The sequence below is a fragment of the Danio rerio genome, chromosome 5, assembly GCF_049306965.1.
Source record: "Danio rerio strain Tuebingen ecotype United States chromosome 5, GRCz12tu, whole genome shotgun sequence".
NCBI lineage: Eukaryota > Metazoa > Chordata > Actinopteri > Cypriniformes > Danionidae > Danio > Danio rerio.
The window spans coordinates 74,303,399-74,318,217 of NC_133180.1; positions in this window are offsets into that span (position 1 = coordinate 74,303,399).

Consider the following 14,819-nt stretch of genomic DNA (forward strand, 5'->3'; position numbering starts at 1 on the left):
TGATGTACGTGTGATTTTTCAGCTGTTTTATTTTCAATAAATTTGTAACAATTTCAAAAACAATTTTTTCCCCATTGTTATTATGGGGGATTGTGTGTGAGGGAAAAAAAATTTATTTAACCCATTTTGGAATAACACTAACATAACAAAAATGTGGAAAAAGTGAAGCGCTATGAATATTTTCCAGATGCACTGTATGTATGTGTGTGTGTGTGTATATATATATATATATATATATATATATATATATATATATATATATATATATATATATATATATATATATATATATATATATACATACTAGAGGGCGCTGTCTACATTTTGCTAATGTATATGTATATATATATATATATATATATATATATATATATATATATATATATATATATAGCATAATAATAATATAATATAATATGAATATCTATATCTATATATATATATATATATATATATATATATATATATATATTCATAGAGTGACTTATTTTTTTTTATTTATTCATATTTTTTTGACAGTGTCTGATAAATTTGCCTGCATTACTCCAGGTGTGTGCTGCTGTTTACGCATATCTATCCTCATTTTTCTCTCACACAATAATCAAGAGCATTAAGTACACACAGCAGTGACCCAAATGAAGCACGGTGACATTCAAACACACTCACACACATCCAGTTCAGTGGTGTGTGCTGATAAACGCTGGCTGTATTTCGCACAGAGAGACGTGTCACAGATATTTTTGCCGTTCTCGCAGTCAGCAGAAAAGCACACAATAGAAAGAGACTAGGGGGGGAGCGGTGAATGTGCCGCTACATACAAACACAGTTATTCATCAGTCTGCGAACGCTGAGACACTTCCTCTCTTTGACTCCATCACCTGAGGGTCTCGCTTTTTCCACACAAATCTAAATGAAAGTAGTCCAGCATCCTGTAGGACAGAACTATCACAAATGAGATCTCCGCCGTTTCTCTTCGACAGCCGTGAGATTAAACGGAAAGTAAAAAGCCTCATGAGTGTTTCTCTGAGAATGCATGCGTCTACACTTTTGGAAAACAAACTACGTTACTTCGGGTACCTGTCATTGCAAGTTACAGATGTCAAATCCACAAGAGGGCGCTGTCTGCATTTTGCTAATCTAAAGTATTGATATTTAATGAACCATTCTGTTTTCTTGTCACGGTTTTGGTAGCTAAATACGTTAAATCTAAAATACTAAATGACAAATCCACTAGAGGGTGCTGCCAACATTTTGTGAATCTGAAATGCGTAGCTTAGTAGAGATGGGACGGTTCATGAATAAAAACCAAGCCATTCGGTTTTATTGTTACGGCAAAGAGCATATCACCAAGAGGCGACACTGTAGTGCAGGGGTTCCCAAACTTTTCGGCCCGCGACCCCCAAAATAACAATGCCAGTGACTCGCGACCCCCAATATCCTCTGAGGTGGTTATAAATACAGAAACCTTGCATGCAATGACGCAGACACACCAATTAAATTTGTGTCAGTGCTTTAAATGTGCTAGAAAGTATAACCTGATGTTATAAAATCAAAATGCATCTGACGCTATTGCTGCCTTTAATATAATGTAATTACCCCAGGGGTTGCAATCCAATAGAACTAGTAACTATAAGCTACTATAGTAACTATATAGTATATAGTTACTATAAACTACTATTTTTATTTTCAGTATAGTTATGGATAAAATATGTTAATTCTTATGGTTTAATAAAAATAAATAGATTTTTGGAAATCACCAGGCGACCCCCCCTTCATTGCCCCGCGACCCCTCGAGGGGTCCCGACCCCCACTTTGAGAACCACTGCTCTAGTGCATACCTGTCAACCCTCCCGTTTTTCCCAGGATTCTCCCGTATTTTGCAGATCTTTCCCGCTATCATCCCGTACAAGTATTTTCCCGTAAATCTCCCGTATTTTCAGTCTTTCTCTGAACAGCCGAGCCTCAGCTTGCTTCATATAGGCTGCATCCAGATACTATTAATGGAAACACTTTTACCGCACAAATTTCAGCATGCGCATTAAAAAAGGTCATGTGATTTTGTTATAAGAGATCATGTGATGATGAAAATGTGTGTAAATAGACAAACCAGCAGGCTGAGCACACTGTAGAACATCTGAACTGTTATTTTGGTCATTCTAAAACGCCTTACCGTTTAAGTATTAGTGTTATTATATTATTTATGACCTCCAGAATCAAGAGCTTCTGTGCTCCGCATCTGACACCTTCAAACGCCACTGCGCATTCACTGCATGTCAGGATTGTCCTCTGAGCCACATTTCATTTATTACAATGGTTCTCAAAGTGGGGGTCGGGACCCCCCGAGGGGTCGCGGGACAATGAAGGGGGGTCGCCTGGTGGTTTCCAAAAATTTTATTTATTTTTATTTAAACCATAAGAATAACCATATTTTATCCATAACCTTTTGAAGAGAAAAAAATTGTCGTTTATACCATATATAGTTACTATAGTAGCTTATAGTTACTACTTCTATTGGATTGCAACCCCTGGGGTAATAACATTGTATTAAAGACACAGCAATAGCGTCAGATGAAGCAGATTTCATTACACCCGGTTAAACTTTGTGGCCCATTTCCAGCTCTCATACATTAAAAAAATTAAAAGAAGAATAGACTTGGGTCCATTGGTGTGTGTGCGCCATTGCATGCAAGGTTTCTGTATTTATAACCATCTCAGAGGATATTGGGGGTCGCGAGTCGGTGGCATTGACATTTTGGGGGTCGCGGCCTGAAAAGTTTGGGAACCCCTGATTTATTAGATGAAGAAAAGATTGACGCAGCTTCTCCTACTGCAGCAAATTCAGTTTTTACTGTTGATATTTGGCGCCAGTAAATCAGGAAGTGGCGATTTTGTTCGCTTTGACTCGCTGGATGGAAACGCTGCTTAATTCGCATGTTTTTTATGCAATAATTCAGTTTTGCGCATAAAGTTCATCCGCATTTTTGGATGGAAACATAGCTACTGACTTCCAGAGTGTTTGTTTATCTCCTACTATGGAAGTCAATGGTTGGAGGTTTTCAGCATTCTTCAGATTATCTTCTTTTGTGTTCAACAGAATAAAGACACTCATTAGGGAGAAGAGGTAGAGAGTGTGTTTTCATTTTTGGGTGAACTATCCCTATAAGGGACGTGTGTTAACATTTTATATACTGAATACATGCAAATGCTCTCTTATGGAAGAGATTTAGTGTTCAGACTTCACTAAATGTACATAAAATAAAATATAATCATTATTTTTTAAATTGGAAGTACATGAAGTGCACATTTAATTAATAATAATAAATATATTATTATTAATAATGCATCTTAAATAAATATATATGTTTAATATATGCATTTTATAACAAAAATTTAACATGAATTATGTATTTAATTTGAATTATTTGAAAGAAAAACAGAAGCTTATCAATCTGAAAACAGTGATATACCTGTATTTATACACTAGGTGGCAACTTTGCGCTAGTTTGCACTCATCATCATCTCTCTCTCTCTCTCTCTCTCTCACGCACACACACACACGCACACACACACACACACACACAAGGTCTCTCTTGGGTCCAGAGCTAAAGATAAATGGTTCCTCTACTCTTGTTCCTCTCTTTTTCTCCCCCTCTTTCTTTATTTCTCTTTCTCTTAGGATTCTGGTCTGAAGTCAAATCCAACAGAAGCGATGGCAGCCATATTTGAGTGTGTGTCCTGAAGGATAAACAAACTAACGTTACAGTATAGCAAAGGAAAAGAAGATAGACGCACTTGGGTTTCAAACACTAATATGCAAGACCAGATTTATATATTAGACAACTGTCTAAGAAGCGGTTGAGCAGTAGGTAGCACAATCGCCTCACAGCAAGAAGGTCGCTGGTTCAAGTCTCGGCTGGGTCAGTTGGCATTTCTGGAGTTTGCACGTTCTCCCCGTGTTGGTGTGGGTTTCCTTAGGGTCCTCCAGTTCCCCCCACAGTCCAAACACATGCGCTATAGGTGAACTAAATTGGCTGTAGTGTATGAATGAGTGTGTATGGGTATTTCTCAGTACTGGGTTGCAGCTGAAAGGACATTCCCTGTTTAAAACATATGCTGGATAAATTGGCAGTTCATTCCACTGTGGCAACCCCTGATGAATAAAGGGACTAATGAATGAATGAATGTCTAGGAACCAATTGCTGGAGTGCAGTGGCGGGTTTAGACATGGGCAGTATGGGCGATCGACCAGGGTGACATCTTGCTGGGGCAGTATGGGGAGATGGCGCAAAACAAAGTGCCCCAGTAAAAGCTCTGAGATAACATTTACTTTATGCAAGTGTGTTAATTTAAAGTGGCTGTCCCAGAATAAAGATGTTAGGGGCTATTCACATTTGGCTTCCTGCACTCGCAAGCTTGTTGTTCTTAATGTGCAACGGTGCAACCAAAACATCCAACCCAAGCTCATTCTGAAAATAGTCCCGCGAACGCTACGGGGCGGTGTGACACTGCTCCTCTTCGCGCTCGCAGCCTGACAGCTTACCTCTGTGTGGAGGGCTTTCCCGCTGCTGCCAGTTTGTCCAGTTAGCTCGCCGTGTACGTCGGCGCAGTGGAGACCCGGAGGGGAGCTGACCGCGACAACTAAAGCAGCGACCGGGTTGGAGTCCGGGGAAGATCAGTTCCAGGAATCAGGTAAGACAAAAACAGAATTTAAAAACTAAAATGAACATATGAATAACAGGGTGAGAATGTGGTAAAATCCGAAAATGTGGTAAAAATCAGACGAGGGCTTTTTTTTTTTTCTGGATTGCTTTTGTAAACAGTTGCTTGGGTTTAGGGAAGCAAGCAGGCAGGCGGGTCAATTGGTAAAACTGGTTGGGTTTAGGGATGGAGGAGGAGGAGGGTGGGTTGGCCGATTGGCCAGTCGCCTAGTCAATCGTAGTCAGTCAGTCAGACAGACGGTCACTCGATAGCGGCTTCCAACGGCTTTGCACGAGAACAGCGCGGGTGGGAACGGCGCTCACGAGGGCCATTCGAGATGTGAAAAAGCACACACAGCGGCCTCTCGCGGATTCGCAAAAACAGATTTTGCAGTCTCCAGAAACGTCCGCGAGACTACGTTTTCAGAATGAGCCTGGGTTAAAAACATCGCTGGAGAAAACAAATTGACGCATGTGCGCAGAAAGCCTTTCCTGCACGCCTCAAACGCGCTGCTCCTGATCCCTTTTGTTTACATGGACGCCAATATGTGTCGACATGCAAGTCAGTAAAACTAACGTTTTTATCATGATGATGATGTTGCTTTGACTTAGCATGGCTATGAAGCAGAAAGGAGGAATAATAAGTTCAATTCAATTCAATTCAGCTTTATTTGTTTAGCGCTTTTACAATGTAGATTGTGTCAAAGCAGCTTCACATAAATGGTCATAGTAACTGGAACAGTGTGGTTCAGTAACTGTAACAGTGTGGTTCAGGTTTTAGTGTTTAAGTTCAGTTCAGTTTAGCTCAGTTCAGTGTGATTTAATCATTACTGAGAGTTCAAACACTGAAGAGCAAATTCATCGATGCGTAGCTCTACCAATCCTGAACCATGCGAGGCAGTGGCCTCTAAGTCAGGTTACCTCTAAGTCAGGTAACATTAATTATCGGCCATGAGTCGGGTCTAAGACAACAGATAATTCTATAAAACATTTTTTTTTGTATTCTATAGAACTGTTGTAGTTAATATTTATGCGAAAGTCTTAGATTATTACCCCAGTTGTGTGTTTATATTGTTTTTCAGTTGTATTTAGGATTGATTTCTGTTATTTATTTAGAATAATAATTGTGTAATAGGCGAGGCAGTGGCACAGTAGGTAGTTCTGTCGCCTCACAGCAAGAAGGTCGCTGGTTCGAGCCTGGGCTCAGTCTGTGTTTCAGTGTGGAGTTTGCATGTTCTCCCTGCCTTCATGTGGATTCCCTCTGTGTGCTCCGGTTTCCCCCACAGTCCACGGTACAGGTGAATTGGGTAGGCTAAATTGTCCGTAGTTTGTATGTGAATGTGTGTGTGGATGTTTCCCAGAGATGGGTTGCGGCTGGAAGGGCATCCGCTGCATAAAAACTTGCTGGATAAGTTGGCGGTTCATTCCGCTGTGGTGACCCCGGATTAATAAAAGGACTAAGCCGACAAGAAAATGAATGATGAATTGTGTAATAATAATAAACTAATTGTTATATCTATTGAAAATAAATAAATATATTTAAATGTATTTTTTATTATCATTTTAAATATATATATTTAAAATATTTATTTAAATATTTAAAATATATTTAAAGTCAACCACATAGTGTCTTTGCTTCTTGTAGGATGGGGAGGGGGTGTGTTTTGGGTGGTTTCGCCCAGGGTCATTTACACTGGAACCGCCACTGCTGGAGTGTATGGTGAAGGTATGGTTGCCAGTGTGTTGCTAAGCAGTTAAAACAGTGCAAAGTAACAGTGCAAATGGAGAGTAAACATACAGATAAATATGCAAACTAATAACAAAGATGTTCCTACATTAGAGTTCTCTGCAATGTTATTGTTTATTGTTACTTAGCAACACTATTGCGTTGTATCATATTAAAAAAAGTTTATATTCCGGGAACTTCTCAAACTCTGCCATCTGTTTTTAATAAGGAGCCTGTATTAGACGATCTGAACAGAAATCCTTATTCTGAACTGACTTCATCATAATGTAGCACGAAAACTGCACTCGATAAATGAAGAGACTTTAGACTAGGGGTGTCCAAACTTTTTCTTATGAAGGGCCAAAATCCAAGCTTGATTGAGAGCTGTGGGTCGACGGTCATTTGCAAACTGTATAACATTAAAGCCATGGATAATTTCCTAATTTATATCATAATAATTCAAAATAAAAAGATGAATTCAATCGTATTCACTAATGCTTTCTAGATTTTCAAAAATATATATTATTTTAACAAGCTTTGCCTTGATTTGCACGCTGATGTCTTCTGCTTTGTCCCCTATTTAAGTGACTCTGTACATTTAAAAAAAAAAATTGTATCATTTACAACATTTAATTGAAACATTTCATTTCATTTTTGTTTGTTTTTTGTAGCTCAACAATAAAACAGACAAAATGTTACATCAAAATAGAAATTAGACCGAGGCTAAATCTCTTTAATTGATCTTAATGCTTGGTTCTGTTACAAAACTACACTAACATTTGGGGAAAAGCACTATAATTGTTTACATTCAGAAAGAGTGTTACCATTTTGTCTGTTTAAATAGGGAATAATCCAAATTGAGGGTAGTAATGTAGGAAGTGCCTCAAGGATCTGCTGTAGGTCCTCTCTTATTTTCAATATACTATATATGCTGCGCCTTTGGAAATTGTATCAGACATCATGGGATTAGTTTTTTAATGACACTCTACATTGTCTCTATATGTTGTCTCTATTTACCAAGATGTATTTCATCTATTAGAAATTTATCAAAATGATCAACAGTTTAGGGTATAATAGTGCACTACCATAATTTCACTACAGCACACATACACTCACAGATTTAAAGGAACAAGAGCTATCACTGGGGTGGTGCCAGTGGCGTAGCACAAAATGCGGAGGCCCCCAGTTGAGGGGGGGGGGGGGGGGGCAGAGCCAGAGATATACACATATATATATGATCGGGAGTTTTCCTGGATGTTAGTGTGTAATTTTTTTTTTTAATTATGAAAATTATAATTTTACATCACTTTTCTACATTGATGGATCAGTGACCGCACGGGCATTCCTGACAAAAGCTTGTGTTTGTGTGTACAGAAATATACTATCCACCCTCCCTGTTCAATTTGATCAAATCCGTGTCCTGAAACACAGCTCCTCTCCTGCTTTCACTTCTCATACTGACGGAGGGAGCGATTTGTTTGTGAATGAATCTCCGTTATGAACAACTCGTTCACTCGCCGACAATAATACAAGTTTCTGGCAGCGCAGCATCTCGTCATATTTCTTTTGCATTGTTTGCTGATTTTATTCAACAAAACTAGCATAAGCCGAGTGTTTAGTGCGAATTGGAGCTACTTTGCCTTATGATGAATGCAGTAAGTGACTGTATTATTAATAACGTTACCTGATTAGCACAAATTTTAGAACATACAAAAACGTAAAAAACTTAATCTTACCTATGAAATGTTCTGCCATTGTGCTTTGTTTTCTTTGTTTGACCGTTACTACACTCATAGACAGCGATACAGTCCTGCATCTTCACGTAATAACACTGTCTTGACTAGTGCGGTTGAATGACATTTGTCCTGGAAGCACTGTACCAATGTGGCGGCGCTATTGACGCATGCTCAGCGTCCCTATGCGATATCTAGTGTATATATCTATGTCACAAATTGAGGTGCGGGAAAATAAGGGGGGGTGGAGCGACAATGCGGGGAATCCTTCACAAACTGAGGAGCGATCACAAACCGAAAGCGGCGAGAGCGTCAAAGTAGCCAGAAGTCATTCATTTTTTAACGAGAACCGGCGGCAAGAAACAGCGGCGCGTCTTCATTGGCCATGACACGGTTCGGCGGCAAGCAATCAGAATGAAGTAGCCACCGCTTGAGAGGAGTTCAGAGAACACAGACCTGTGAACTTTGGTTACGACCACAGTTGTTCCCAAGAGTTTGATTATTGCGGTTCCTGGATTTTCAATTATTGAAGATCGCGACGATGTGGGGCCCCCTAATCACACGGGGCCCCCCCCGCGGTGCGTGCCCTGCGGGCCCGTCTGCTACGCCACTTGGTGGTGCCTTTTCAAAAGGGACACATTTGTACTTAAAGGGTCCATATTGGTACCTCAAAGGTATATATCAGTACCTAAAACTTTCAATAGGTAAACATTTTTACTTTTTCAGTACTAATATGTACCCTTGAGGTAGTAATATGGACCTTTTAGGCACAAATGTGTAACTTTTATAAAGGTACCACCCCAGTGACAGCTCTTGTACCTTTATTTCTGAGAGATTGTTTGCATAATGTATTATTTTGAACTGTTTTTATCATTTTTTGCTACTGTGTAATCTTTGTAAATGTCTTTGTAAATGTATTTAATACATAATCTTACTGTAAGCCTTTTAGAAGTAAATCTAATTTACGCTGCTGGTGTTTGACCCTTTCGCACCTCAGAGTCTGTAGTCCTGCTGCGATTGGCCAGATCGAGCCGGTTCTCCTCTAGTCAGTCCTCACTGTTGCTCCCTCGACAAGAACATGGACATGACAGCAACACGATGACAGCATTAAATACAGACACTCAAAACTTTTACTTTAACACATTTGTGCCCAATAATGGATTTTATTTCTATATCGCGATCGCGAACAAATCTTTTTAACTGGATCTTCTAAGTGAACCGGTTGAACTATTTCACCAAAATGAACTGAATCATTTGAAACGATTCGCGTCTCCAGTAAGCACTTATCCACAAACTACTCACTTTTTAACAAGCCTTATACGCCCCTCTGACTCGAAATAATCCAATATATACTCTTATTCAGTTATTAGTACAGTAACATTACATTGAGATTAAATTTGAGAAGCGGTGAACCGATAATACTGCTCATGCGTGATTCAGTGAACCAAACACAAACAGTACATGACAGCCTGTTCTGACTAAAACTAAACTTGAACAACAGCACCGCAGGTAAACCGATTGTTTAAATGAGAGGATCTGGGGGAAAAAACCTTAGAGAATCATGCTTCAGTTGGGTTGCAAAACTTCACTATAAAACATTTTTCAGATCATGCCATAGTGATGTTTTAACTGACTGAAATTACTATCGCTGACTACATAATTTAGGTATGTAACCTCCCCGGTAAAGATCTGGGGCCTCATGTACGAAGACTTGCGTGGAAATCTTACTAAAACATTGCGTACGCACAAAGCTGTAATTGTGCGTACGCAGAAAAAAATTCAGATGTATGAAACACTGCGTACGCCGAATCTCATGCATATTCTTTTGTACATCCGAATGAACGTGAAACTGAGCGCAACATGCACGAGCACAAAACCCCTCCCTGCCTCCTCCCCCGTATGAATATGCTAATGACTATGCTAATGGCAAAACCCAACGAAAAAGCAATGGCAAAATCAAGCAAAAAGAGAAACTTTGAACAGAATGTGAATTGGAGGTGCTGCTTTCGGAGGTAGACCGGAGAAAAGCGGTGTTATTTGCAAGTTTGTTCTCCGGAATTAACAACAGTTAAACAGTTAGAGTTTAGCTGATACGGTTAACACAGTTGGGTCAGAACATCGCACTGAGTGCATTAAAAAAAATAATTAATGTGGTTTATACCTGTAAAATGTTGCAGTACCCAAAACAGTCTCAGTGGCGCTGCTCGTAAGACGCATGGATCATGTTTTGACACGTTCAAGCATGAACTCGGCTCGAATCCAGCGTCTGATGAACTCTTTCTTCTTTTTTCCCCCGCTACATATCAGATTTTGCCTATTTATCAAGAGAAAGACAAGTAGGAATCATTAATAAGTTTGTGCATCATATTTTATTTGCACATTTATTGAATGGAAATGTTTCTGATTCACGCATGCAAATTCATCTTCAGATAGGGCCTTTATAGCAATGTGCGTGCAGTAGATAGCTCAGATTACATTGGGAAAACAGGCGACTGCTGCAAATTGTGCTTTAATGTTTAGCTGGTCAAATGTATGGTATGGAAACCTTATATACCTACTAGATGAACCCGTCTCATACAGCTGCCATTGCAAGGCTCAGACACTTTGTAGAGAGCAATTTAACACAACTGCCTCTAGGAGTCACCAATGGAAATAAAACAGAAACGCACAAAAAATGTGCGTACGCCTGCCAGAAAGCTGCCGTGAAGCTGCGCACATTCTCACGTTCAGTTCATTGTTAGTAAATCCAAACGTGAGCGATTCTGAGCGTGAAACCTGGCGTACGCAAAGTTTTTGTGCGTACGCAGCGTTGATACATGAGGCCCCTGAACTTCCCATCACTACTGTGTATCTAACCTCAGAGCAGCCTTGCACACATATTGTACTTACGACTTCTATCTTGTGGGCTGTTGTATTGAGTTTGAGGATGGGTAGATGGTGGATTTTGAACTGTTTTTATATCTTTTTTTTTTTGCAGATACTTTATGCTACTGTTAATCATAAGAGTCTTATTGGGTGGGCCGTGAATATTTAGTTCCTTGTTTTAATCACAAACCTGTCAATAACACATTCAGGGCTGCTTTCCACAAAACATTGTGAGCCAAGTTAATCATCATTATCAGTGCCAATTGTTTCTGGGATCTGAGAAATGTAGCCACAATTCATGTCAAATAAATGTCTTTTATCATTAATGCTGCTAGAAGAAAAAAAAACCTGTACAGATTTCTCTTGCATTCTTTATGCAAGTTGGTATATTTAGACCCACCTTAGTCAGCTGTCCTAGATGCATTTATAACACAAAAAGACTAATCCAAAATGTAGGTAGCATAATTATGCTGCCTTCTAAGATACCTTCTTTTGGCCAGTTTTGAAGATTGCATCCTTCATGGAGAAGGTAATCCCATAATGTACTGCAACAAGCTTACTGGAAAAAAAATCCATCCAGAAAGGCTGATAATTCTACAAAATGCAGGTTATGAGAACTACCTACCTGAAGGCCCCAAAGCACTTCAAGTGAAATCAAAGAACTATTATTCTATTTAACTAGGAAACACATCCGAATTAGCAGCAGTAATGCTGGGAATGCCACAAGGATCTGTTTTAGGCCCTCTCCTACTTTCAATATATTATATATGCAGCCCCTTTGGAAAATGATCAGAATACCCAGGGTTTCCAGTGTTATTCTGATGACACTCAGCTATACGTTTCATCAAGATCAGAAGAAATATAAATTTTTCAGTTAACAGAGAGTGTTACAGGCGTACAGTAAAAGACGAATGACCTGTGGTTTTCGTCTTTTTCAATTCAGACAGAGACATTACTCACTGGACTGAAAGCCTGCGCACAGAAACTTTTCTGGAAGGATGTACTGTTGCTTCATGGTGTTGAATTAGACAGCAACTTTCATTGATTCATTTTCTTTTTGTCTTAGTCCCTTTATTAATTAGGGATTCCCACAGCGGAATGAACCGCCAATGGCAACTTGAATTTTGAAAATTATAATTCTTGTTTAGGGCAGCATGGTGGTAACCTAACAGCAAGAAGATCATTGGTTCAACTACCAGCTGGGCTAGTTGGCATTTCTGTGTGGAGTTTGCATGTTCTCCCCGTGTCGGTGTGGGTTTCCTCCGGGTGTTCCGGTTTCCCCTTCAGTCCAAACACATGCGCTATAGGTGAATTGGATGAACTAAATAATGTATGAGAGCGTGTGTGAATGTGAGAGTGTATGGGTGTTTCCCAGTACTGGGTTGCGGCTGGAAGGGCATACTTTGTGTAAAATATATGCTGGAATAGTTGGCGGTTCACTCCGCTGTGGTGACCCCTGATAATCAGAGACTAAGGGTGCTTTCACACCTGTGAATCGAGTCAGTTGTTCCGAAACAGAGATTACAATTGTTACATTGTTGCTCTTTGCTCTTGGAGCGGTTCACTTTCACACTGCAAAGTTTCTAATCGGACCAAAAGAGCTAAAACAAGTCACGTGCGAGTAAACTCTTCTCACATTGGTCAGAGTGTCAGGGTTTATTTTGCAGCGTCCTGCTAAGCTGTCAGGAGAGGTGGTGGTTTGGTGGTGACTGACAAGGTGGGCGCGTGCGACGTGTCTGAGGAGAGATGCGGTGGGGAGGGGTGAGAAGGGTGCGCGACGATGCCTATTTGAGGACCGGGAGGGAGACGCGAGATTACCGGGAGATCATCACTCGTTTGCGGGCATCTGGAGACTTGCGAAACTTCCCGCCCTACTCATAATTCTCTCTTCATATGGCCGTAAGCCTATTACATATCCATAAAACACTGTGATATAACCGCGCTCGGATCGGATCGCTTTCTCACTGCAATCGAACCTCTCCAGGGTTCGTTTCAATCGAGCCGAGACCACCTCACTCAGGCGCGTCTCGGAGCGATTACTTTGGCGCGGAACAGAGTGCGATTGCCCTGTTCACATATGCCAAACGAACCGCGCTAACTGGGCAAACGAGACACGTTCCGAAACAAAAGTGTAGGTGTGAAAGCACCCTAAGCCGAATTAAAATTGCATGAATGAATAAATGAATATTTCACCTTATTTCACTTTCACCTTAAAAAGATACAGAAAGCTGCAATTCTGACATCCAGACTGGATTATTGTAATGCCCTGATATTTATTTGATAGTAAATAAGCCAAAAGCAGCTGCTAGAGTTCTCACCAGGGGTCCGTTCTTCGTACGTGGATTACTCAGTTAGCTGGATTTGGATATTGACGATTTGACATGATCCAGGATCGTTTCGTTCTTCAAAGCTGATCCGAGAGTTGTTGTCATGGCAACAGTTCTGCTTGGTCAAACCTGATCGGGAGCAGGTTCAATTCATATAAACATTAGATCGGCTCAGTTCAAGCAAAGATAATACAGAAAGTATGTTCCCAATTCTGATATTTTCTTACAGTAGTAGTTATATACACTTGGGAAAATGGTACATATCTTTAAACTATATAAATATATATAAAGTTAAAGTCATAAATAAAATAAATAAAGTTATACATATTAATAAAACTTATGCAATCTGCACCCTCGAAATGAAAGTACAAAGACTGCCATCTGGTGGTGCAAAGAGAAAACTTATTGATATGAACTTTTTAGATCGCTTTAGTACAAATTGTGTATAATAGAAATGCACAATATGTGACTTTTTTTAAAGCAATAATACATGTCAGCAGTCATAAACATGTTTTTACAGTTAATATGCCAGTGATTTGATGCTTCACAAAAGTTGCAGACACCTTTACCAATATGAAAATGCTTTTGTAAACAACCAGTTATTCTTTACACCGATTAAAAAACGGCTACTATTATAAAGAAAATATTTTCTAAATGTGAAACTAAATACACTGATTTGCATTGAAATGCATGATGAATACTCTTGTCTTGACAAATGAAAGTGTAAAGCCTGCAGCTCACAACAAATGTGGAAAGTTATTGCGTGTCATATTAAACAAACCGTTTACTGCTCATTTGATGTAATTTTGCTCACATGGATAATTGAATATTAATCAGATGATGTCATTACGCTGCTGTGCCGTCAGCCAATCATTGCATTGCTGATCATGATTTCGAGGATCGATAGATCAGTCCTTTACAACACACGCAGCGATCTCAGATCAGTTCATCCAGACATTCTAATCTAATTCGCGAACTTGTTTGAAGAACCAAATTAGCGAGAGATTAGTTATCAAGATTAAAAGATCCAGGATCTGCCAAATCATCTTAGATCATTTAAGCGAGGTACGAAGAACGGACCCCAGGTCAAGAATGTATAATAATAATAATAATAATAATACATTTTATTTATATTGAGCTTTTCTCAAACTCAAAGCGCTAACAAGAGCATCAACACACAGAAGAACATGAAATACACAAAAAAGTAAGAATGATAATAATGATAAAAATATACATATTAACAGAAGGCCTCATACGTTATAAGCAATAATAAAAAGATGAGTTTTAAGAAGTTTCTTAAAACAGTCCAGGGAACTGGCGTTTCTGATATTAGTGGGGAGAGCATTTCACAATTTAGGTGCACGATAAGAGAATGCGCTGCCTCCCATGCTGCTAAGTTTGCAACGGGGCTGATACAAGGTGATCCCCGAAGCGGAGCGTAGACTGCGAGAGGAAGAGGAGGTAGATATCA